Below are 23,904 nucleotides of genomic sequence, written 5' to 3'. Positions count from 1 at the left end.
AGGTGGAACAGACTTTATGATCTCTGACCTTCACTTTCATTGCCTTCATTTCATGAAGTGCTGCTGCTACCTTAAATTTATACATTTATGTATAACTTTTTATATGCACAAGTCAGTCAAATGCTAAGGAAAACTATAAAGGTTTAGTTTTAGTGCATGAAAGCAACATACTATCAAAAGAACTAGGTGAAGAACACTGCCTTGCTGTTACTGCAATTCTACTCTGTAAATTTTGCTGAAATACTCCAAGAACATCTTTTTTTTTGCTTCCATAATGCCAGAAACTAAAGATTTGAAAGAAAATCGTGCATCTTAGGCACATTCATGTGAAGTGGGCTGTGCAGAAAAATGAACTCTGATAATGCTGGGGTTCTAGCCAGATCCATCCATCTTGGAGAGTGGCCTTGCTCTGATTGTTTCACAGGAAAACTGCTCCAAAATATTTTTGAAACAAAAGACTCTCTTTTTGCCTTTATCCACGTCCAAGTAATACGTTAAATGAGTGTAAACTTTTAGCTTGTGATGAGAAATATTCTACATATTTCATAAATTTAAGTGATAAAGCACAGCACTGATTACAATATCAGGCTCTAAATGTTACAGAAATCAGTGCTGTTACTATCCAGCCTACCCCTTTGAGGTATTTGTTTAAAGGTTGTTTTCCAAGTACTTTTTGGACCATTATAATAACGGGTGAGAAATTCATTAGAGTAAATTCTTATACACTGTTCTTGAGGTTGGGGTTTAGCTGTAACTGTAATCACCTGGACAAGATAAGAACAGAATATAATGCAAAACAGAGCCCGGCCATGAGACAACAGGACCGAACAAACATAAAAACAGCATGAAACTGAAAACCTTCTACCAGCCAAAATGGTTAAAAAAACGGTTAAAAAGCAAAGGAAATGTTGATAAGACTCACCTGGGGGTGGGGGAAAACCGATCAGAATTTTGCTGCTGGTTTGACTCCACAGCGGTACTCGCAACCCTCCGGGGCCACTGAAAGCATTCTTAGAAAGCACCAAATGCAACAGCTAAAAAGCAGAGGACCAGCAATACACTTGGGATCAAAGATGTGCTTTCACCTGAACTACTTATCCCCAAGTGAAATTCTGAAGAAAGCCACTACTCTCTGTACTGTATTCTGTGTAACTACATGACTCCTTGCTTGCAAACTTCACTGGTTCATGACATGGAGAGAAAAGCCCCCAGAAGTTCTGCCCTCATCCCGTGGCAGCTCTGCAAGTGCCAACTGGTTGAGCTCCTGGGCTCTAATGCAAAGTCTCCCCTACAACACATGCTCTGCACTCCAAACTTGTATCAGTTGCTACATCCTTCTTTATAAGAAATTACATTATTCAGATTTTTGTTTAAGCACCAACTCGTCAAAAAAGCACAGATTAGAAGTATACTGTCTCCCATAAAATCTTTCCTATGGTAAGATGGGGTTGTGTCTTAGAAGGATGATGCTCTTCACATCAGCCTCTTCCTCCTGTTTCTGTTCCTGTTTCTGTTATTTACTCAGCGTGCGGTATTACTGTTATTACTACCTCTATCCTGTTATGTATGGTCCTGCTGGTCCTCTCCTGCTAGTTGTTTGTGTGATCTTAACAAAAAGGTGTGGTGTTTGTAGAAAACGTTCCCAAGTTCTCTCTGATCATACCTATGTGGGCTTTGTGCCTGCTACCACTTAGCAGACTGCCCTGCACAAGCAACATCTGGCTCTCCAGCAACCAGAACTTCTGTCCCAACGGCTCCTTCCACTCCCAGTGCTCCCGTATTGTGATAAAAGGATTCCTTCATGTCTGCTCTACTTTCATCAGTAATCTCTTGGATATATTTACTGTTGACTCAGTGTATTATATTTCTCTTATGGAACATTGAGATCTGTTTCTAAATTCAGGCTCTCCCTCTAGCTGTTTTCCTCCATTAAAAACTCTTTTCCTCTTCTCAAATGCTGGCAAGAGCTCCCAATAACTGTTCGCTCTAATTTCATGCTGGGACTTTTCTAATGTTGCATTGCAACCAAATTTATTGTTTGCTCAGTCAAAGGCAACAGACATGTATGTCAACAACTATAAACTACAGGTGATAATATCTATTTATTTTCACAGGTTTCTTATCAACATAATGTACTTGTCTATTGACCTCAAACTAGCTATATTGTACACCCCAGCAGCTGGTCGCATTTCTTCAGCCTGGAGATGTTTATTGTGCTGCTGGGATTGCATTGCAGCTGGCTCTACAGCTTAGCTAGCATCACACTGCTCATTGATGAAAGAGCATAGCCACAAATGTAGGAGTACCACCAGCAGCAACCTCCTTTTGTATTGTGTTCACTGGCAAGACCTTGGATTTGGTAAAACCATGTTGCAGGCAGTGGCTTCTTCATGGGAAGTTCCTGGATCTAGGTCATTGCTCCTTCTGCTGCCTTATTGCAGGTGAGGCTGCTGTGGCACTGGGATATAATATGACATAATATGACAGTTTCCTACATATTCTGCATTGCTGATGATGAAACAGACATTCATGTTTCCACCTTCTAAGCTATTTTCTATGGCTATTCACCATAGTGGATGCATTTTCAGTCAACATCCTTGATCCTATATGGATGAGAAGTGCTGCAGTGTCTTGATGTGGTCCAGAACTTCATCCCCTATGGTCCAGGCACAAGATTTTGTCAACCGTTACTCGCTCATTTAAGTTTACTGCTTATCTGTCTCACAAAATCTGTTGTAGTAGTAATTTCCCTGTGTCTACTCTTTCTAGAACTCTTGTATCATCCCTGCACTGCCCACATAGCTCTGCCTGCTGATCAGTCTAGTCTGATCCTATTCCAGCAGACTTGCACTCCTAAACCCCTCTTGACCCAAAGGAACTATAACTCTTTTTCTTCCTTAGGCTTCCAAGAAAAAGCCCACCTACCTACCCATTCACTGAGATGGGACCCCATGAGCCAACAGCACCAGGGTCAGTGCTAACCACCTGGAAGATAAAGCACATCATCACCCACAACATTCAGCATGCCAACAGAAGTGACATTTAGCATGTTTTGTATAATCCTCTGCAAAGAACTGTGAGCAATATACTTGTAGTACTGAAGGTGAGAAATATGCAAACCAAGAGAAACCTGTAGGCACTTCCTTCCACCAGCTCCTTAGGATTCAGGGCAGAATTCTTTCCAGTTGTGAACAAGAGTTTCAGCCTACTAATGTACCTACTCTTTGAGCCAGGGCTAGCTCACTGAACCACACGTTTTCTATCATTATTCCAAAGCTCCTTTCTCTGCCCCAACTTAGTCAACTGTTACTGCACTCAAACCACATGCCCTGTGAGTGAGTCTCTCCTGACCCACCTCACTTCTTAGTTGCTAAAATGACACCACCAGCAGCAGTTCAGTTCATTTGTTCTGGCTGGGGATTTCCACTCTGGACTGTGTCAAAGAGGCTCCTTACCGAGAACTACTTGCAGATGTGTTACCAGCTATGTGCAGTGTTACTAACCCAGCTGCTTCAGTCGCAAGCACTGCTGGAGCTGCAGATAGCAGCCCAGTCATCCCCATGCACACTGAGGTCACCGCTCCCCTGCAATGCCTTCCTCCTGGCTTCCATTGGAAATTCCAGGTGACCCATAAGGAAGCCAGCATGTCTCTGGGCCTCTGACAGGCTATCTCTGCATAACACAACCCTCCTTATTAAACATTGACAAATAAGCCTCATGAAGTGTTGAAACTTACAGGGCATGAGAGCTTGAAGCCATAGGATGAACCTTTTCAAAGGTCCAGAGCTTCAAAAAGAGTGTGTAAATATAAAGAATAATATATAAAGTATATAAATATAAAAGAATAATATATGAATAATATAATAAATAGAAAGAATAATATATAAAGTATATAAATAAAGAGTATAAAATACAAGTATGGTTACAGGAGGAGGCCAAATGCAGACTGCAGTAAGATTCATTCAGACCAAATCTTACACATGAAGTTAAGAGATCTGTATCTAAATTTCTAAGGATTTGACTGCAATCATACAAGAAGACAGAAGAACAGAGCAGGAGTCTGAAGCAGAACATTTTGAACCTGGGGAGGCTGAGAAGCTCAAATTTGGGCATGTAAATAAACTGAATTTGACTGCTGGGGAACAGCCACGGAATGCTGGCAATTGGCCTGGGACTGAAAAATCCTCAATTATAGCGTAAGCCATCTTTCCTCAGCTGAATCACAGCAACAGAAGTGTGAATACTTACTCTGTGAAGCCATAACAGCAGGAGTTGGGGAGCACAGGTATTTTTCCTCTAGCTTACATTTTGCCTTAGTCTGACTCCTCCTTCGGTACCAGTGCCCTCACCCAGCCCCGACTCGATGCCGTGCCATTTGCTCAGCATTGCTCCAGCCTGTCTTTCCCTAATAAGAAGGGACCCAACCCTAATCATCAGAATTAAATAAGCTATGATTGCAAGTAAAATTAAATGAGATGTCTTGTACCACAATCACAAGCACCAATTTATCCTTGTCTAGGTAAACAATTAGAGCGTTTCCCAGGGAGGGGAGGGGAGAAAGGTGAGGAGCAGGAGGGGAAACAAGGCAAAAGTGAACAGGCTTTTTCCAAGAGCAATTTATAGGCACAAATTGTAATTCATGAGAGCAATAGAAAGCATCAAGGAAAGGCTATGGCAAACCCAACAGGTCACAACAGAATGAGAAAAAAATTCATAGAATGCAGTGCGTCTGGTCTGTCTTTTGATTACACGTGCTGTTCTTGTTGTTTGCATCAGCTTATTTTTAATTGCTAGTTGCTGTGTTGCTGCGGCTTCAGTGTGATTTCCCACAAACCAGGATTTCACCTAAAAGGCTTTCAGACAGGCTAACCAGAAGGTATTCCATTATGGAATACAGAAAAGGAACTATACAGCTGCAAGGAAATGACCTGTCAGTAATTAAAAATAAATTAAATCTAATTTGCGTGTATGTAAAGTACATGTTAAATTAAATAAATCTAAACGTTATGAACCCACGTGTATAATAAGGAAGCCATAGCAGAGATCAGGGTTTTAGAGTGCTGGGTACTGTGTGCGTATAGATACCTGCATATATCTGCAGAAATCTCTACGTATATCTGCATATATATACCATATATATTTGAACACGTCTGACAACATTTCAGAAACCTAAGCCATATTTTATCCTTCTATATTGCCGTAAGTTCTGCTCCTAGTTACAACAGCACAAAGAGCAAGTCATACTGAAATACAGGTAGCTGAGAACAGGATTCATCTGTTCTCAGATGCTCAATCTCTGTTGCTTGGGATGGCTTTTGCTACCATCCCACAGTCAGTAAAGCAAAAATTCACACATTTCATCAGAATGCTCTAAATATATTCTCTCTGTTATTATGAGGGAATTTTCAGGAGTGACAGAAATTATTGCAGCAATTGTCAAATGGGTAAAAAAGAGCCTCAGATTGCAGGCAATTATAAGAATGATGTAAAAGCCAGGAAATAATTTCATTCAGCTTGTAGCTTTGATCTATCTACTTCTGATTTTTAAATTCTGCCCCCTTACCCTTCCAAGTTGCATCATATTTCATGTTGTCAGCCCCACGAGAAGTACACAACATTATTCTGCAGGTGCTTATTCACACTTCTGTCTACTTGTGCATGCCCAAATCAATCCTATCCCCTCATTTTTCCAGAACACCAGTTCTGCTGTATCCCATTCCATGCAGCCTATTCCCGCAACATTTTGTCTTGTTTGGTTCCATGACTCCTCTCCCCAGCAGATGTTGCAATGCTCAACTTAACCCCAAATAGGTCTAATACCTAGGCGGCACAAGCTTCTAACATGGCAAGCTCCGACTCTGTCCAGCCAAATCCTGCCACTCACTCTGTAAATCACAAGCAGTTACAGCAGTGCTGTCACTCCCTGTACGAGAAGCCTTTCGATCATAAATCGCATTGACCTAGAATCTCAAAGTATCATTTCTAGTCCAGACACCGAACACACAAAGCAACTTCAAAGATTTCAGTATCACTATTTCTACCCGTGTAAATATGTAACACTTACAAGAACAAAAAATAAATAATTCATGCTAAAAATAATATGCAACACATTCTGTGCTGACAAAAAACACACTTAATTTACCATGGAATTCGACCAGATGAAGAATGAAGACACAGTACACATATTACTTGAAGCTGATGGAAACAAATTAGTCAAATGAATACTTGCCAGTAGTATTCACCCAGCTCTCGTAAGATGCCTTGGTGAGCTAACTCATAATTTTGTCCTCAGTTTGGCAATATTTTAGTGTTTTTCTAAACATGATGCACCAGAAATTTCCAGCCCTGTCTTGGCCATAAGCTACGTTTACAAATCAGATTCAAACATGGATGCAGTCCTGCACGAGATCTGTTCAATATGTGATATACCCAGCAGGAACACATTTGCTTCTGCCAAGATGATGTATATTTTTGCCTTCCTTCAGCTGTTCTCACAAACCCTATTAAACTTCTTTGTGAGCCATACAGCTAGTGAGCTACAGCTTGGCCTCTTCTGTTGTATGAATGTAGAAGCTATCAACAGAACCCCTTTCACTTAAAAAATCTAGTCTTCATGAATGAAGTGTCACGCTTTAAGTCAATCTTAAGACTCCCATTACTGAAGGTAAGATTCAATATTGCTATCATTAAAATATCTGAAGATTTTGATTCCAAACAAAACACCACGAGCCAGGCCTTTCCAAAGGGAGAAGGGGCTGGTTCTCTCTATTTAATCCCTATACTTGGCTACACTGCTCGTGGTGCGGGAACAAGTCTTGACACACATCTCAGCTCCGCCGGCTGTTTTGCTCTCCCTGCTACCAGCAGGTCCAGGCATGGATTGTTTTTTTGTGTACAAAGGGTGGTATTGATGGAAACAAACAGTTGAGGCTTGTGGGACAAGTTCTTCAGGTGGCTTATGGGAAGGTGCTTGGGATTTTCCCTGTTCCTCTTCCTCCTAGCTATAGCTGCCTCCCTCTATCCTCAGCAGAACTTAGGTTAGATTCAATCCATACCAGAAATGCTAATGCCATGCCTATGGGAATTTGGAGGTGGCTTGTGAGATGTATCATTAGATCTGTATCAGATGTTGGTTGACACAGCAACTTAAAGTCAGATGTTCACTAAATAGGTTTTTCTCTTTCGCCTTGTTAGGATTTCCCTCACTGTAACTCTCTTTGCTATAATTTCCTCAGATATGATTCATCCTCTCCTTAACAAAACTTTTTGTGTTATGCATCATTTGCACCTTTTAGTAGTTTTGCTATAAATTCCAACCTGAAGTTTTATTAGTTTACATTCACAAGACTTACAGACAGAAAGGGCTAGCCTGATTTAATCTGACTGCTTATGTATCATGGGTCATTGGATATTACCCCAGTGACCATTTTAATGAGACCAGTAATGGTGCTTGACTCCAGCAAGTCCTTCAGAAGGGAATCCAGTATTCCTTGGAAGACAAGTCACGGAGTGACAGTGTTGCACTGGGAGTTCCAATGGTTCTGTAGTCACTGACAAAAATAGATGTCCTTTCTACAGCTCAATGTCTGATTTCATCTTCTTCTCAGTTCTTGTTATGCTTTAATCCGTCTTAAAAATTCTCGTACTTACTCAAGTCTGTCCCCCCCCCCCCCAATTATATATAGTAAACTGGCAATCCATTCTTTTCTTGGCCTTTTTGAATCCAAAGTTAATTTCTGTAGCAGTTGCCTAAACTGGGCTTAGAATATGAACATTTCAAATGTGGATACCAGAAGTAAATGTGGTGTTCCATTCCCAGAGGCATTTCTGTTGTACCGTGTTTGCAATCCATGGGAACAACACTTCCAAAGCAACAGAGGTAGGCACACACCTGTGCCAGCCAGCTTTTGGGTATCAGCCCTGGTGCTGAATATCACAAGCATCGTGGAGGAGCAGGGCAGCCCCCATGTCATCGGGTCCGTTCCATCTGGTTGTACACCGTATGCCCTATGCTTGAATGCTCACCACAACTGTAGTTACAGCTCCTGTATGAAATGCTGCCCCTGCATAAATACAGATAAGCCAGAAAGCAGTGGAAACAGAAACTTCACTGGTGTGACTAAGGAAATATCCGTGTAAATGTTTAAGGTTTGTGGAAAAATAGCAGAGGGACACACAAAGATCGGTTATTAAGATGACATCTGATGTGCCAACAGAATCACAGAATCACAGAATTGAAGGGGTTGGAAAGGACCTCGAAAGATCATCGGGTCCAACCCCCCTGCCAAAGCAGGTTCCTTAGAAGCACTTTTTAAAAATATAGCCCTTAGAGAATAAACAGTCTTAAATGCATCACAGTTGTAACTGCTACACGATCCTCTGAGGTTTTCTACATCACCTGAATCACAATAATTTTCAGTTACGAAACAATTCTTAATCATACAACTACAGTTCTTTGGTGATGTTTATCCACTGGGCATTACTCTGCAGTTTTACACTGACATCATATATTCCTGTCCTCAGAGACAACAGACCAGGACTTTTTTCTTTTCTTTTTATAATATGGATAGGAGATGTCCAAGGTCAGGTTCTCCAAAGAGAGTTTGTCCTTTAATGTTTTTTGTTTCAGACTCTGATTCTAATTACAGTTGCAGTTCCACCCAACTTGAGCATTTTTTCTTTTTTTTTTTTTTTAAAAAAAAGGGCTAAATTAATTTCTGGTTTGAATCAGTGGACATGTAGCAGGAATAAATTTGGTCCAGAGAAATAATGATGGCAAAGAAACTGAGCTACATGATTTACTATGCTAAATACAAAGGCTGGATCTAACTATTTCTCTCAATCCTTTTTTGTAGAAATGTGAAAGTAAGGGAGCAAACAACAGGACCTGCCTAGCAGAAGAAATTAACATTATCAAACGCCAAATGCTGTATGCTAGGTGATTTTCACATTCTTCATTTTCTTTATATCTACTTTTTCCCCTTTAAAATACATGCAGAATATTGATGCTTCTACCCTTATCCACAGATTATGTTAAATTATCCATATTTCTAATTAGTAACATAAATAATTAAGCAACAGTACATGACAAGAAAATTACAATTTGAGCCACTGATGACATGCCTTTGGTAGTGTTGGCAGAAGCACATTATTGTGAAATGGAATTTGAAAAAGAAAAAAAAAAAAAAAGAAGGGTGAGAAGAACTGGAGAGAGTACAGCACGTTCAATGCCAGGTAACGCCGCCACAAGTGGGAATTTCCTGACAGCCAGTCACAAAATCTCTGTTCACACCAAGTAGGAGCAAGATGCTTCGTGATACCATAGGATCTGCTGAGCACACAGCTGTAGTGCACACAAGCTGTATTCACATTTTAGGAGTGAGCAGTCAGCTCCTTCTGCAGGAAGCAGGACGCTACCGTGCAGGTGACTATCACTGGTCTACTGGAGGCAGGGTGCATAATAAAACCCCACAGGTGGCTGGGAATAATTTGTGGTGACTTTGCAGGTGCAAAGTTTGAGGGAAGGAAGGTGCATGCAAAATTTAGGAATTGTTGTACCTCACTGGCAGTGTGTATAGGCAGGTAAGGGCCACAGAATGCCACTACAGCCTTAAGAAGGTGGCAGGGTTTGCATTATGACGGCCGTAAGGACCAGAAAGGTTTCCATGCCTCTTAGGCCAGCTCCCTGCCACTGGAGGCAAGCAAGCCGTCTAACCCTGTTCGTGTATTTACCAAACTCCATCTGATAATTGCTGCAGCCCTTTGCTTTCCCTGCTTTCACAAAGAGTAGTTTTTATTTTGGCAGATAGTTACACGCTTGCTTCAATGTCTAATCTAAATTTATGTCTAGCCAAACTATATTAATTGTTCTTAAGCCAGTTTTTCTTTCTCCTTTTCTAATCTTGTTCCCTGAGGCATTTACAGAAGACAATGATCATCTGCCCCCAACCTCAATTTTGCTGAACAAAGGACTTTTCCAGACACTCCTTTGTAATTTAGGTGCTCTGATCCCCTGCTCATCCTTTCTTTGCACTTCATCTGCCTCAGCGCATGGGAAACCAGAAGCATAGCAGGCATTCAATACACCATTTTATTAATCCATTTCACAATAGTTTTAATTTATACTTATGTCCGCTGAAAATACTTTTCCCAGCACATCACAGAACCATGCTGTTTTCGTAGTCACAGATGTGAATTTGTCAAATAGATGTATATCTCCCCCCGGCACTGACGTACTGAACAAGGAAGCTAGTTGTTGACCTGTTTTTATCCTGTATATGTGAAGCAATTCACTACTGCTCAGTACAAAATAACTTGCTACAATTCTTTAATACAGATTAAGTCTAAAATATAATCCCTGTTGATTCAACTACTATTTGGGAGAAGTGAATGTGTTCTTAATTCTGAGAACAACCGGGTTGTAGTGATGTTTGCAGGAATTCCTCTTCAGTCTACACAAGAGAAACTCATGGCTCAGCTTACAGTACAATACACAAATCCAAAATGGAAAATTCACTTTCCCCACTGTGTTTATCTGACCCTTTCCCTTGTACACCATGCTTTTCAGCTCTGGTTTTCCAAAGAGCAGTTTGGATCTACAGAGCCATGCTCGATTTTCTCCATGTTTCTCTTGTGGCTGTTGCGCAGTGTTACTTCACTTTACCCAGGTTCTGCTCCTGTGGTGACTGTGTGCTATTCTGGGGTAACAGGCAAAATGACACTATAGAGGCTGCAAGCACTGTGTATAATATGTGTATATCATTCCTTTGTTGCCTTCTCAGACACAGAGGATTGATTCCTCTTTAGAGTGGGATCACAGATTAAGCTGAATGAAGAGCAGTATATATGGCGCAGGTGACTCCAGAGGGAGAATTTTTCTTTTAAGGCAATACTCCATCAGTTTCTCATCATAATACAGCAGCTACCCTATATCCAGTATGTACTATAACTACATATACTGGCTGCACTGTGGGTCATTATAGGGCCTGTAGCTGGGCATTACCACCCAGACATAACGCCCCAGAGAGTTCAAAATCTAGACTAGTGCATTAAGTGTGGGAGACGAGTGCAGAGCAAGTGATCATTTCAGAAAGTTCTGTTGTGTTTTAAGCCACAAGGCCACATTGTAAATAACCAGCGAGGACAAGCCAAGGCCGTCATTATATGAGTAAAAGGGTACAGAACTGAGTATTTCTACCCATGACCTTATATTAAAAAAAAAAAAAAAAAAAAAAAAAAAAAAAAAAAAGCCTTTTGACAACAGAGCAAGCACTGCAGCTACTAGTCAGCAGAGCAGTGGACAATTATCCATTGTATGGTAGTTCTGATTTTAATCAGCAGAAGTCTTATGAATGCTGGCTACCAACGTTATTCCATTCCCCAAACTGTCATGTGTGTTGACCCTCCAACTGCGGCAAGCAAGCGATACAACATTTCCCTGCCTGGTAGGACCATGAGGGATGATTCAGCAAAAGAGGGTGTCCGCAAGATGTACTCTGTGCTTCCCTCTCCTACGAAAATGTTGCTTTGAGGCTTTCAGAAGAGCTGTAAAACCATAATTAATATCTGCATTGGTCTGAAGAGCAGGCCACAGAGATCAGGGAAGGGCCTGCCTCCGACGCGCTGTGCCAGGGCTCCCTGAAGCCCAGGGAAAGCAGCATCGGGGTCATCTGAAGACAGCTCTGCCCCTAAGCCATGGTACCCAGCAGCAACACAACTATCCAGTGATTTTTGTTATTCAGCATTGTAATATTTCATTGCATTGCACTTACATTATCACATTGTGCTATAGGGCTGTTTCAGTAGTTTGCAGTGAAAACGAAAAGGTTACTGTTTCCTGCACGCCTGCCTCAAGCTGAGTATTTCATAAGCAAGCACCTCTGACACAAACACCACTTTCAGGCATCCAGTACTTTCCAACTTTGTACCTTTGGCTGTTCCAAATCATCTCTTCCACTGAATGTGCAAAACTGTACTCATCCCACAGGGACACAAACAAAGCAGCAAACACTCCAGGAGAACAGATTGGTTCCTTTTCCTTAATTATCAGTTGAGAAGAGTTGGATGGCAGAGAAGACAGAGCAGGAATGAGATTAGCATGGAAGCAAGGAGTTCATACAAACAGTCGTAAACCCCTGGCCGTGCTGGAGCATTCTGGTTGCTTTCTAGCGAGGAAGCACTCGGAAAGTGCAGTGTCTGTAGTTTGGGAAAATCACAGCCAGGCACTGCTGTCACGCAGACTAGGTGGAAAAGCTCTGCCATGCACAGCAAGGTCTAGGTTAATCAGAAACGCTGGAAGCCAAGATTAGAAGAAGGTTCAAAAAATCCTCTAGTCCCCTGCTAAAATGGGGCTGCTTTCCTGTTTACTGTCATATTGAGAAAGGCTGAAAAAAACCCCAAGCTCTTTCCAGCTGCTGAGGTGCCTGATCATTTACCATTCCTACACCACAGTATTCTCTGGCAGATGTTTCTCTTTGCTTCGCACACACCCCCTCTCCCTCCCGTTTTCCTCCTTTTGACAGAGAACAATATCACAGGTTTTCAAGCGTTAATGATTTACACTAAATACACATGACCATGTCACTGAAAATCTTATCTAAAGATCTAAAAAATGCCATGCAAATGTCAGATCTTTGCAGAATGTGGAGAATTAGAGAGATCTGCTTCAATGTTTTTTAGCTTTTGCCATCAGCTGCCCCATCGGTGACAGCCCCCAGGGACAAGCTGTAAGTCTTGGCCCTGTTCTCTGGCGTGCTGCTAACCTTTGAAGCCCTTCAGCAGTGGCCTAGGAAGTGCACTTCATTCTACTGTGGTCAATCCAATTACTAAATCTCATTTGCCAAACTAAATAAAAATTAATGTTTCGCTTTCAAATCATTATGGAAAGTGTCATGGTTTTTAAACAAATTTCACTTAGCTCTTACTCTGATTATCCTGATTAAACTGATGTTAAGGACCTTTGCACCTGGCCTGAAGCCAAACGTAAGGGGAATCTGAATCTAAGCCTCAGATCAAGATAGTCACAAGTTCCAGCGATGTTTTACTTAAACTCAGACCTATATAAGGTTTAAATCCTCTTTCTTCACTAAGCTTTTAATTAAGGACATTTAACTTGAAACTAATAAGGTAAAACTATGTCATTATTTTTGGTGGAAGCTGACTCCTAGTCAAGCCTCCACTGCCCCTCTCCAGCACAGTGCTGCCATGTTGATATTGGTCATTTCAGATTTTATCTCACATAAACATATGGCTTCTGAATAGATGTAGCTTCAAGATTTACAACAGAAACAACACAAATTCAAAGGGTTTCCCTATTAGTTTTAAATGATATTTTTGTACCATCTTGTTTTACTCCTCAGGTTTCCATAACGAATCCTTAACCCCAGTATCTGAAACCCCAGCCAGATAAACAGCTGGAAGACAGTATTAGCTCTCACAAATTAAGTAAACAGAAATATTTGTAAACACATATAAGCAGTCTTGAAAAGCCAGCCCAATTTATCTGTATATCTCATATTTCAATCTGTCTTGCCTAATGAAATAAACACTTTCCAAAGTCAGTTAGCCAACTTACCAACAGGAACAAAGCAAACAAACAAAAAACCCATCCATGAAGGGCAAAAGATAGCTAAAAGCTTTTCGTTTGACCGGAATAGCATGCATTTATGTTGCTTGCCTTTCCATGGAGAGTCAGTTTTATCTTGTTTTCCCTTGCTTTGACATTTTTGGTTCCATCCCCAAATTATTTGTAGACTATTTTAATTTGTTAAAATTAATTTGTTAATTTGGAAATTTGTTTCATATGTCAGACATACTCATCTTAAACGATACTAAGAGATTCTGGCTAATTGTGAAGTATTCGCAAATATGCTTTTGCTATTGAATCTCCAAAGCTAAGAATACTCATTTCTTAACCTTTTTGAATTGATTTGACTTGATCAGGTATCATGGCTTGCTTTGCCAGTTTTTTGTATGTCTTGTTCTTTGATTACTGGATCTAACACAAGCAGAATTCCCTACCTCTGGTCAACTTCAAAAGCAGAAAAACACATCCACTGAGATCTTTTTGATGGTTATCATTTTTATCACTAACAGGATGAAGACTAACCATGAAAACAGACTAATTATTGGGAAGACTGATTTCCCAGGATTATTTATCACAGAGCCTGTACATGTGGTGTACACTATAGATATAGTATTCTTGGCCTCTTAAGACTGAAACAGCTGAGTCTCACTCAAATCTGGAAGGTCACACACATTACAGGATGAAAGGTTCCTTCAGGATCCAGAAATAAACCATCAATTCAGTGTAGCTGCCAAACGAATCAAGTGACTAAAGCCTGCTTCATTGTGCATTGATATGGATTAATACACACAAACAGAAAACGAGAGTTTGGTTTCCTCGTCAAGCTTCTCTTTGTGCTTTGTTCTAACTTCGCATTTATTTTTCAGTCTTGCTGTAGGACTTGAAAAAGGTGCTAGGAAGATTGGAGCCCTCTACTCATTCTTGGCACAGGATAAGACAAAGTGCATTACATCAGTCCACACCACTAGACTGCAGTTAAAGGAACCTCTTCTACATGTGTCTGAGCATAGGAGCAGGTCAAAAGGGCATGCTGCAGTCATTTAACTTCATCTCCTACATAAAATAAGTTATTTGATTCCTTTGAATTAATTCCTTTCTCAATAACTCTAATTGAGGTTGAGTACACGTATTTTAGAAAAATATTTCTAGAACCGTGTAGGTGAAAAATCTAATAAAATGCTCAGTAATTTTTTGAACCATTTAAAATGTTTCTTATTGCTCATCTGAATTTGTATGACTTCAGGTCCAGATATTGATTCATATTATTTATTATGCCTTATAGTGACCTTGTTTGGGGTATGTGAAATAAATAAAGCCCTTTGGGATTTCTCCTTAAAAAATACGTTTTCTGACACTCTAGTCTTAGCTGTCTCTGAATTCTCTCTCTTTTTTCTTTTATTTCCAATCTACACTTAGAATAAGAATGTTGCTTTTATAATAAGGATCCCCTTAACCTCCAGGAACAGAATTGAGACCCACTGTTTCAGTTCTGTAGGCTACAAAATAGCTCTTCAATAAAGACAACTATTTAGGTAATGACTACCTGTTGGATGAGGACTTACAAACTACATACAAAAAAAGCTGCCCAGTCCCTTGCCAGGATTACTGAGCCAGCTCCTCTCCAGGAACCATTTTACATTTATTCTGTGAAGATTTTTTTCTTCCTAAAATTCGCTTCAGAAAATTCTTACTTACAAACTGAAACAACTGAAATTGGAAGAGACATGTCTGCAAGCAGACCATAACATTGCCTTTAATTAAAAAAAGAAAATGGTTGAACTTCAAATCCAGGACACACTCTTTGCATCAGAGACAGACAGGAGAGACAACTGTAAAGCCACATGCCTCTTATGACAGATAAGCATTTCACTAGAAAGAGCAATCTGGTGTTTCCTTCCGTTGTTCTAATTTCAAACCAGAGCAACACTAAAAAAACCCACCTGATATGTAGCTCCTCCACTGAGGTCATTATGAGAGCTTGTACCTAGTTTCTGACTTGAAAGGACGTCAGCCATGTACCCCCTCCTGAACAGGAAACACTATGTGAATGCTTCTTGCGGTTTTGAGTTTCGCATTCAAAGACATGTTGCCTTTACACTATTTGTTTTTTCCAATCAATGCCCTATTTTCTATAACAAGGCAACTACACAGCTTCATAGAATTTCTACACACTGCATTAGAAAATACAATTACAACATGCGTTAGCAATAGCAATGGGAACGTAGAGGCATGAAATTCAATACAACTGGTTATTTGCATACATCTACCAAGTTCCCAATGGGTTTAGACAATCTGTTGTAAAGTTTGTGCTGCCACTCCATCATTGTTATTGTTTAAAAGCAGCTTAGCCATGCCTGTACATGTTGCATCCATACCTGTGATTTAGTGCAGACATACCCTTAGGGCTTGTTTGAAATAGGATCTCAGTCATCATTATAGCTGAGTAAAGTCCACACACCTAGTGTAGACGTGACCTAAAATCGTAGCTTTAATTGCTGCAGTTATCCTGAAACAACTCTACCTACTTATAAAGTTTGGGTCCAGGAACAGAGCATATTGGACTTAGTGACAGCTAAAGCAAATTGTGACGTGGCCTGAGCACAGACTAGGGTAGGCAGGCTTGAACCAGGCAGGTTCAAACCACTGCTAGAGATGAACAGCTACAGTGGGACTTCACTTTGCATAAGAACCACTGTCTCAATGCGGACAAACTGACTTTTTTTTTTTTCCTAGAAATAACTGCAGGCAGCATATTTGGCACCAGATTACTATGCATTTTCTCATTTTCAAAATAAAATTTCAAAAGTACATCACCACCACATCCTTCCCTTTTTGCTCATAACTCAGTGGAAGAACACTCACTAGTCCTGCCATGTACAGCTCATTAACTCTGTTGCTTATGATGCCTTCACGAGCCATGGCACACGTTCAGCTTTCCTGCAACATGCTAAGCAGTTCTCCCTCTACAGTGGCAGCCTCCAGTAGAGAAGAAAATGCAGAGTATGAGGGTTTGGCTATGCTCCACATTAAGACTGCACACCAATCAATGAAAAATGGGCGCTCTTCAAACTTGATCTGGAGACAGCAAACTTCAAACACATACCCTGCTTGAAGAAGGGCAGGAATTTTTGGCAAATAACTAAGGAAAAAAGCCAAACCAGTTTAAAGGAAGAAAGAAAATACATGAAAAGCACCAGTTAAGCACAGAGGCACTAACTTCCTAACTTCTTGTGCCACATTCTATAATTTTCACGGGGCCAAAAACTTCACCTTTCTCTATCCTTAGAGTTTCTCATTTCTCTATGCTAAGACCCTGCTTCTTGTGCATCTGTGATGGTGACAGTGTTGATCTACACTGGGCAGGGACGAGGGGAAGAGTTGGGCTGAAGGCAAATAACCAAAACTTCTAGCTAAGACTTCATCTCATGAAACCACATCCTTACCATATTCACAGTCAGAAAATGTAGGATAAGTTCAGGTTTTGCACCAGCTACCCTGGTCTAGGTCACGGTCAGACCTTTGGCAGCAATACTGCTCAAGCATCTGCCACCCCTTGCTGCTCGCTCCCAGCTGCTGGTTTCCACCTTTGTGCTGCCCCAGCTCTGAGGGAAGCAGAGACTGAACAGGCAGAAACATCACCCAGCAGGAAGCAGCTACTGAGCAGGTGGCACCACTCCCGAAGTGGCTCTAGCAGTGGCTGGGGCCATCAGAGGGCTGGGAACAAGTGACTGGGGCAGGGGACAGGGGTAGAGGACCTAAAGCTAATGGAGCTGCCGAAATGTTGCTCATGTTCACTGTTTCTCCAAACCACCAATAGGAGAGCCAAAACCCACTGGAGATGAGCTCCAGGAGCAGCTGAAGATCATAACCATTGCAGAAGGAACTCTGTACAACAAGCAGCACTGTTGACTTTGCAGCACAAAGTTCTTGATTATCCCCAAAGGTGCCTGAGCACCACCAGCAGGGCCAGAGGAAGCCGAAGCATGGAGCCGTTCCCTGCAGCAAACGCTGTTCAACACAGTCACTGCAGAGCTCTCCTGCTTCCCAAGTTCCCTCCAGGACTGGTCTGGACTCTACCAGTTTCAGGGAATTGAAATGGAGCTCAATCCTCCCCTACCTGCCAGTTGCAAACTCAGCAGAAGTGCGGATACAGCCCCTTGACCTCCCTCTGGTTTGGTCCCAGAACGCCGCCGCTGCCAGCCAATGACCCTGAGCTCTGTATTTAGAAGAAGAGCTGGAGCACACTGAAGAACATTCCTATGAATCACATAACCCGAAAAGAATGTGGTTTTACAATCTTTTTTACCAGTGGGGGAAGAACTTACTGGCACCAGAACTTGAATCCAGATGTTTTCATCAGGCAAGATTTTGTTTTTCTTCACATCCAGTCCTGACACTGAATACTGCCTACAGTTGCATTAAATTAATGCAGTTGCAAACAGGCAACATTCCTTACACGTTTTCATCTCATACTTTGCAATATGCATTTACTTAGTTCCAGCAACACAACAGCTCACTCTGGCACCGTTTCAGCTTAATAGTTTAAAAAAGACTGAAATTTAGCTAATGGTATATTTACAGCAAAGTGATTTTTCCTGCTTTTCCCTAGTATGCAAGCCCTGCTGGTGACCATATACAGAGGCATATAGATGTGCCTACGTATACAAAGATTTATAAACTACATAGCCATTTAAAACTCAATAAAAAATGAATTCCTCTTCCAAAATCCAGCAGCTGGCCAGACTTAAGCGTATATGACATGCCATAAACAATGACTGTCAGTGGGATTACCCCTACAAAGTTAAACACATGTAGTGTGGCCTGCAAGTTTAACCCTGAGAGAATAAACTTCATATTCAATTTACAAATGGATCTGGACTGGTAATATGCTGTCGAAAAGTGTCAGGAACCCCCACCAAATAGGCATAAAATGACCAACTGAAAAGACATAAAATGACCAAAGCAAACTAATTCCTAAGTGCTGAGAAAAATGTATGCAAGTATTTTATTGCTTTGCTACAGCAAATAAAAGGTCAAGAAAAATTATTGGAATCTAAATAAGATTTTTGTTTTGTTTCGTTTTCCTGATAGAACAGCAGAAAACTGCGTTTCACTTCAAGTGCTTTTAATGAAAGTAAACACAATGAAGACATCCAACTGTACAAAACTGCCTAAACTCCTGGAGAAAGCAGGCTTTACCCTCTCAAAACTGTAACTTAACCACAAGATCATATACACTGGCACTGCACTGGGTCCTTACATTGCAGTTTTCCTCTGCTGTGTGACATACTGAACAGGCACTCAGATAGAGAGCTACTGAAAAATTGCTTTTTATTGGAATGGCTCGATCATTTTCTCACTCACCTGTGTAGACTCTCCCCTGCATGGCCCAGTGCCAATCGTTAGTGCCAGGTTACACAAGTGGGACGGGAACTCACCAACACTCAGAGCACCACTGGCTCACTGCTGCATTAAAGACAGTTTAACTATGCAAAAACCAATTTATTTATTGACTTATTCTGTTAGCTAGATACTTAAAGGAGAAAGTATGAAAAGCTTAAAGATTCAAAAAAGTCAAGATTAATGGGAGTTGGACAGGTCACTCATCTGTCTCTTGCTATGTCTACACTGGCAAGACATGGCCTAAAAGAAGCCAGGCAAACCAAAACCAGCTGGTATGGAGGACCCAGCAGTCACGCTGCATTTGTGCAGGAGTTTACTCAGCACTAACTCTAGCATGTCTCATGAACAGAATTCCTATTTGATGTCAGGAGTTGCCCGCTGTGCTCCTGAGGCAGATCTTCAGCTCCAGGCCATCTGAAAGAAACCCTGTTTGTGTACTGTAAAACCACAGCACAACACCAGCCTGATGGCTAATGGCATCAGGTGGGAGATGGGCTTTAAACGCAGATGCCTCATTTTGCCCCCAAGACCAATGCAAATGCATCCTTTTAATTTTCCAGCACAAAGGATATTTATACAGTGTGAAGAACACAGCTATCTAAGACCTGGAAGTAAGGCAACTGATCACGTACCACATGTGGGGACAAGGAAACTTTGGAATAAAGTCACACACATCTGCACAACAGAATTAGTTAAAATAAAAATTAATATGAATTGTGGCTGCTGTTTTTCATATATTCTTGGCACTACTTATTTTCTATGAGATGGTGGTTCTTACCAGTGCATACCTATCCATGATTAACTGCACCTTCTTGGGCACTGTACATAAATTGTCAGGTACCAAGGTACAGCTGAAGGATGAGCAGTGTTAAGTGGAACACGGTAATGTGAGCCAACAAAGCGACAAGGTGGAGGGTAAAATAAAAACAACTTGCATTTTAGAAAGCTGATAATTTGTCCATCTTTCATCTGAATTACTCACCTGGACTTTGAGAATGGTACGATTCCAGTTTCAGATAAATTCTGAAGAAGTTACAGAGCAGGTTACTGCTGTACCAATATTTTTTTGGCATTCTCTAGGAGATGCAATAGGTTTCTAAATGCAGCACTGTTTGTACAGTAAAGCTACCTTCTTTTGCTTAAAGATCCTGGGAATGTATAAATTGTTCTGATGGCTTCCTCAAACAAGTTGCAACTAGTCTTTCATGAGACAGAAAAAAAAGGCCTTAATAAATCTAGTGTTTATGCAGAAAATAGTTTCCCAATTATTCAAGCTGTACTCTGGCTGATTTCAGAACTGGTCTGTGCTTGTGCTAAATGCACTGAGTACTAATAAAAACCGTCTTGGATTAGAAATAGGAGTCTTTATTCAGCATTCCAAATGGAAACATTCAGATGACTGAACAGTTCATTAAGCACTTTGATTTTATTCAGAAACATTATTTCCACTGCATGCATTTATGAACTGAAAAAAAACATTCTCCCAGAATTGAAAAATAATGTTTTCAATGCTATTTTATCTGCGCCAGCAAAAATTATGTCACATATGCAAATATCCACAGTATAGAATACAAATGGGAATTTCATCATTCGGTGTGTGCTCAGTTGCATGATGGCCTACTTACCGCCACACTAGGACACCTAATGCATTTGCTGTAGCAACTAAGGAGGATAAAGTCAATTTAGCTTGAATTTAGTCGAAAAGTAAAATTGAATTCATGGCTTTTCAGCACTATTTTTTTTTTCATTTTTTGATGTTTATTGCAGCATCAGTTCTGCTTTTAGACGCCCAATGTTTCCGTAAACAATGTTTCATGAAACGGCCCATTTCTCCTCTCATTTATATTAGCTTCAAAGTAGTGACTGAAGCTATACATGTAGATATCCAGTATTATTGAATGGACAATAGGCATTTGCATTTTTTAACTGCTTGTAAACTAAGGAATTTTTAATACCCACAGTTTAGAGCTGAGACCTTTGTCTCAAGTAACAGAAGCACTGATACGCTTCCACCATGACTAAAAGCAACATGGAAATGGTGCTTTTTTTACAAGGAATTTTATCAGTCAGGATGGCTTTGCTGTTCATGTAGCTTAAAACTGTACTCTGGTGAGTCTGGAATCAGAAACCACCCCAGTTTGCAATTTAATTGCACTCAGAAAGACAGCAAAATGTATACCAGAAGACACACCGCACTGTACACTAGGCATCCAACAGAAGTTGATCTTCTTACACAGTGAAGTAGAAGAGGTTTTGCAGAGCCCAGTATAAGCCATCTTCTTTTTCAAATGACTATAAAGTTGAAGAGGCTCCCTACTTTGTGTGTCCAGGACAGATGCCTTCTGCAGTACAGACTACTGATCCAGTAAGGACTGCCAATGTGACGAAAAGTAAGGCAGAAGAAAATGGAGACTAAATATCAGATTCTGCTCTGGCCTGAATTAAGATGATTGAAGCAGGCAGGGCACAGACAGCCCGGGGGAAATTAGGAAATTAGCAGGACATGAGAAAAGGTGACAGAATGCTGCACTTTTCCAAGAGGCATCACTCTGCTTATCTCCCTTGTACAGCCAAACTTCCTCTCTTCCCTGAAATATTTTGCTCTTAATCTGGCACCAATCTGCTATGAACTGCTCTTCATCTGAGTTACATTTTGCTAAAAACCCCCAGACCTCAGCCACGGCACCGCCTGGACGCAGGGACACAGCCCCACAACTCAGACGCAGCGCTACCTCCACAAGCAGGGCCCAAGAATTTATTACCCAAGATTTTGTAAGTCACTAATTCTCAGTATTCCTTCCAAGCTACAGTTCAGGCCTGTAAGGTTCATCAAAGCACATAAGCCATTAATAAATGAATCGCATTTGCATATGCACTGGTAGCTAACTATCACTGGCTTTCAGGCTGTGGGAGGACACATATTTCTGAGGAGCTGGGCTTTGAAGCTGGCTTTCCCTTTAAAATAAATCTCAGCTTGGTTCACAACAAGAAATATTGGTTGACAGGAAGGAGATAATTTATTAGCCCTGAGATATCTTTACAGAATATTTGAGCATCTACTCTAAAAAATGCAGGCCAGATAAGCCTTAGCCCTTAACACAAAATCAACTGAAGGAAAATTGTAGAGGAAATCACAAAGAGATCTGCTGAGCACTGTCAGTGAAGTCCTAACATGACAGAAGGCACACTAATAAATTTTCCTCATCCTTCGCTAATTTACAGAGACTACAGCTGTCCCTGATACCTTGAAAACGAGGGTACTGACTGGCAAAGAACCTTGGTATAGGTAATGTTAGTTTCAGGCCCCAGGAAATTTAATCTTTTTTCATCAAGTGACTAACGGGCACAAGGAACTGAAATAAATAAACTTATCCCTTACCTAAGCCATCCTATGTCCTGACAGCACAGTGGATATACACAGTTAGTCATTACTCCTATGTGCCATTATTTTTAGTTAAATAAACACAGCGTAGCAGTAACACACAAACATTAGGAAACCAGAGTTAACATCTCAATACAATTCTACAATCTTATAAAAATAATCTGTTATGAAAAAAGCTGTTATCCACACTGTTACACAAATTACCACTAAAATGCAAAATATTGGGACTGTTCACTTCAACCCAGCATTGTTTTCAAAAGAAAGCCATGAATCATGTCTTTACAAAGCCACTTCACTTGCTTTTAGGGTTAGAAACATATGTTCAACATACAGTATTAGAACACACCAGCTCTTCTTCTGTTTTCTTTGATGGAGAGATGTATTTTTAACACATAGGGTGGTGAAAGTACATCAGTATGTTCAGTATTCCTCAAGCTACACTTTGGCTTTGCAATTGTCCACTGGTGCAAGATAAAGTAGGCCGCCAAAGTACTCTGACATATTCTGAGTAAAGCAGATTTAGCCGAAGTGCCTTGGGGAATGAGTGCCTTGCCACTCCTTCTGGAGGCTGCTGAAAGCAGCAAACTACATTCCCCATAATCTCTCACTAGATGCTGGCAGGCTGCCCGCCCAACCCAGCCGGCCACCCCACTTTGCAGTGAAGCCCGTGTGCCTGCTGTTTGACACAACAGCAAAAGACAAAAATACTCCTCGCAGAGCTTTCCCAGGTGTGGGGTGAGCCCCACAATTGCAGCAGGATTACCAAATGCTATGGGTGTTGGAGTTCAGGCTTTTCTTACTGAAATCTTGGCACTCCAAAGCAGCTGTAAGTACCTCCCAGCTTAGGCAGGAGTCTTCTGATTAGCTCAAGCTATGAAGGCTCACTTTATCGTATGTATCTATCACTACTACCACTGCTTTCACCAATCCCACTCAAACAGCTCAGCATTTGCAGCAGTACTCTGACATCCTAAAGCTCTGACTTACACAGTGCACTGAACTCACTGGCCCTGCTTCAAGCAAGAGGTCGAAGAAGCATATCAATAAAGGTCCTGTCCAGCCAGCACCTCCATTATTCTCTTAAATAAAGACAAGACTGACATCCTGAAGTCAACAGAAAATCAGATATTCATATGTCAATAAAACCAAATGTTCACGTGTCAATATGGCAAAATAAAATGGGGTGGGAAATAGGCATGCAGCCTGCCTTCAGTAAAGCCTGAATGCAATTTAAAACCACATAGTATATAATATTGCCAGCTCCCATCTGCTTTGAGATGGATCTGCATTTTTTACTATTTCAAGGCTAGCTGGGTTGCAAGTCCTGTAAATATTACACAGATTACCATCATTACAGATGTTGGTATTTGACCACTGTCCGTGGGATAAGCTTACACTTGCACCAAACCTCAAAGTGCCTATTTGTTTTTCCCTGCATCGAAGACCTTTTATAAGCTTTAAGACCTTTTATATGCTTTATAAAATCCCCCTGTACTCGGGCTCGACCAAATTTTCCCAACATAGCACTCTGCAC

General features: G+C 40.9%; 1 protein-coding gene across 1 annotated transcript in view; it reads right to left on the bottom strand.

Moving 5' to 3' along the window:
• LOC311445662 (uncharacterized protein) overlaps positions 1–23,904 on the bottom strand; it is a 169,878-nt gene that overhangs the window by 118,021 nt on the left and 27,953 nt on the right. The window lies entirely within an intron of this gene.

Source organism: Aythya ferina, assembly GCF_964211825.1.
Source record: "Aythya ferina genome assembly, chromosome: 16".
Classification (NCBI taxonomy): domain Eukaryota; kingdom Metazoa; phylum Chordata; class Aves; order Anseriformes; family Anatidae; genus Aythya; species Aythya ferina.
Note: the sequence above shows the minus strand (reverse complement) of the source record. Positions and strands in the feature narration are given on the sequence as shown.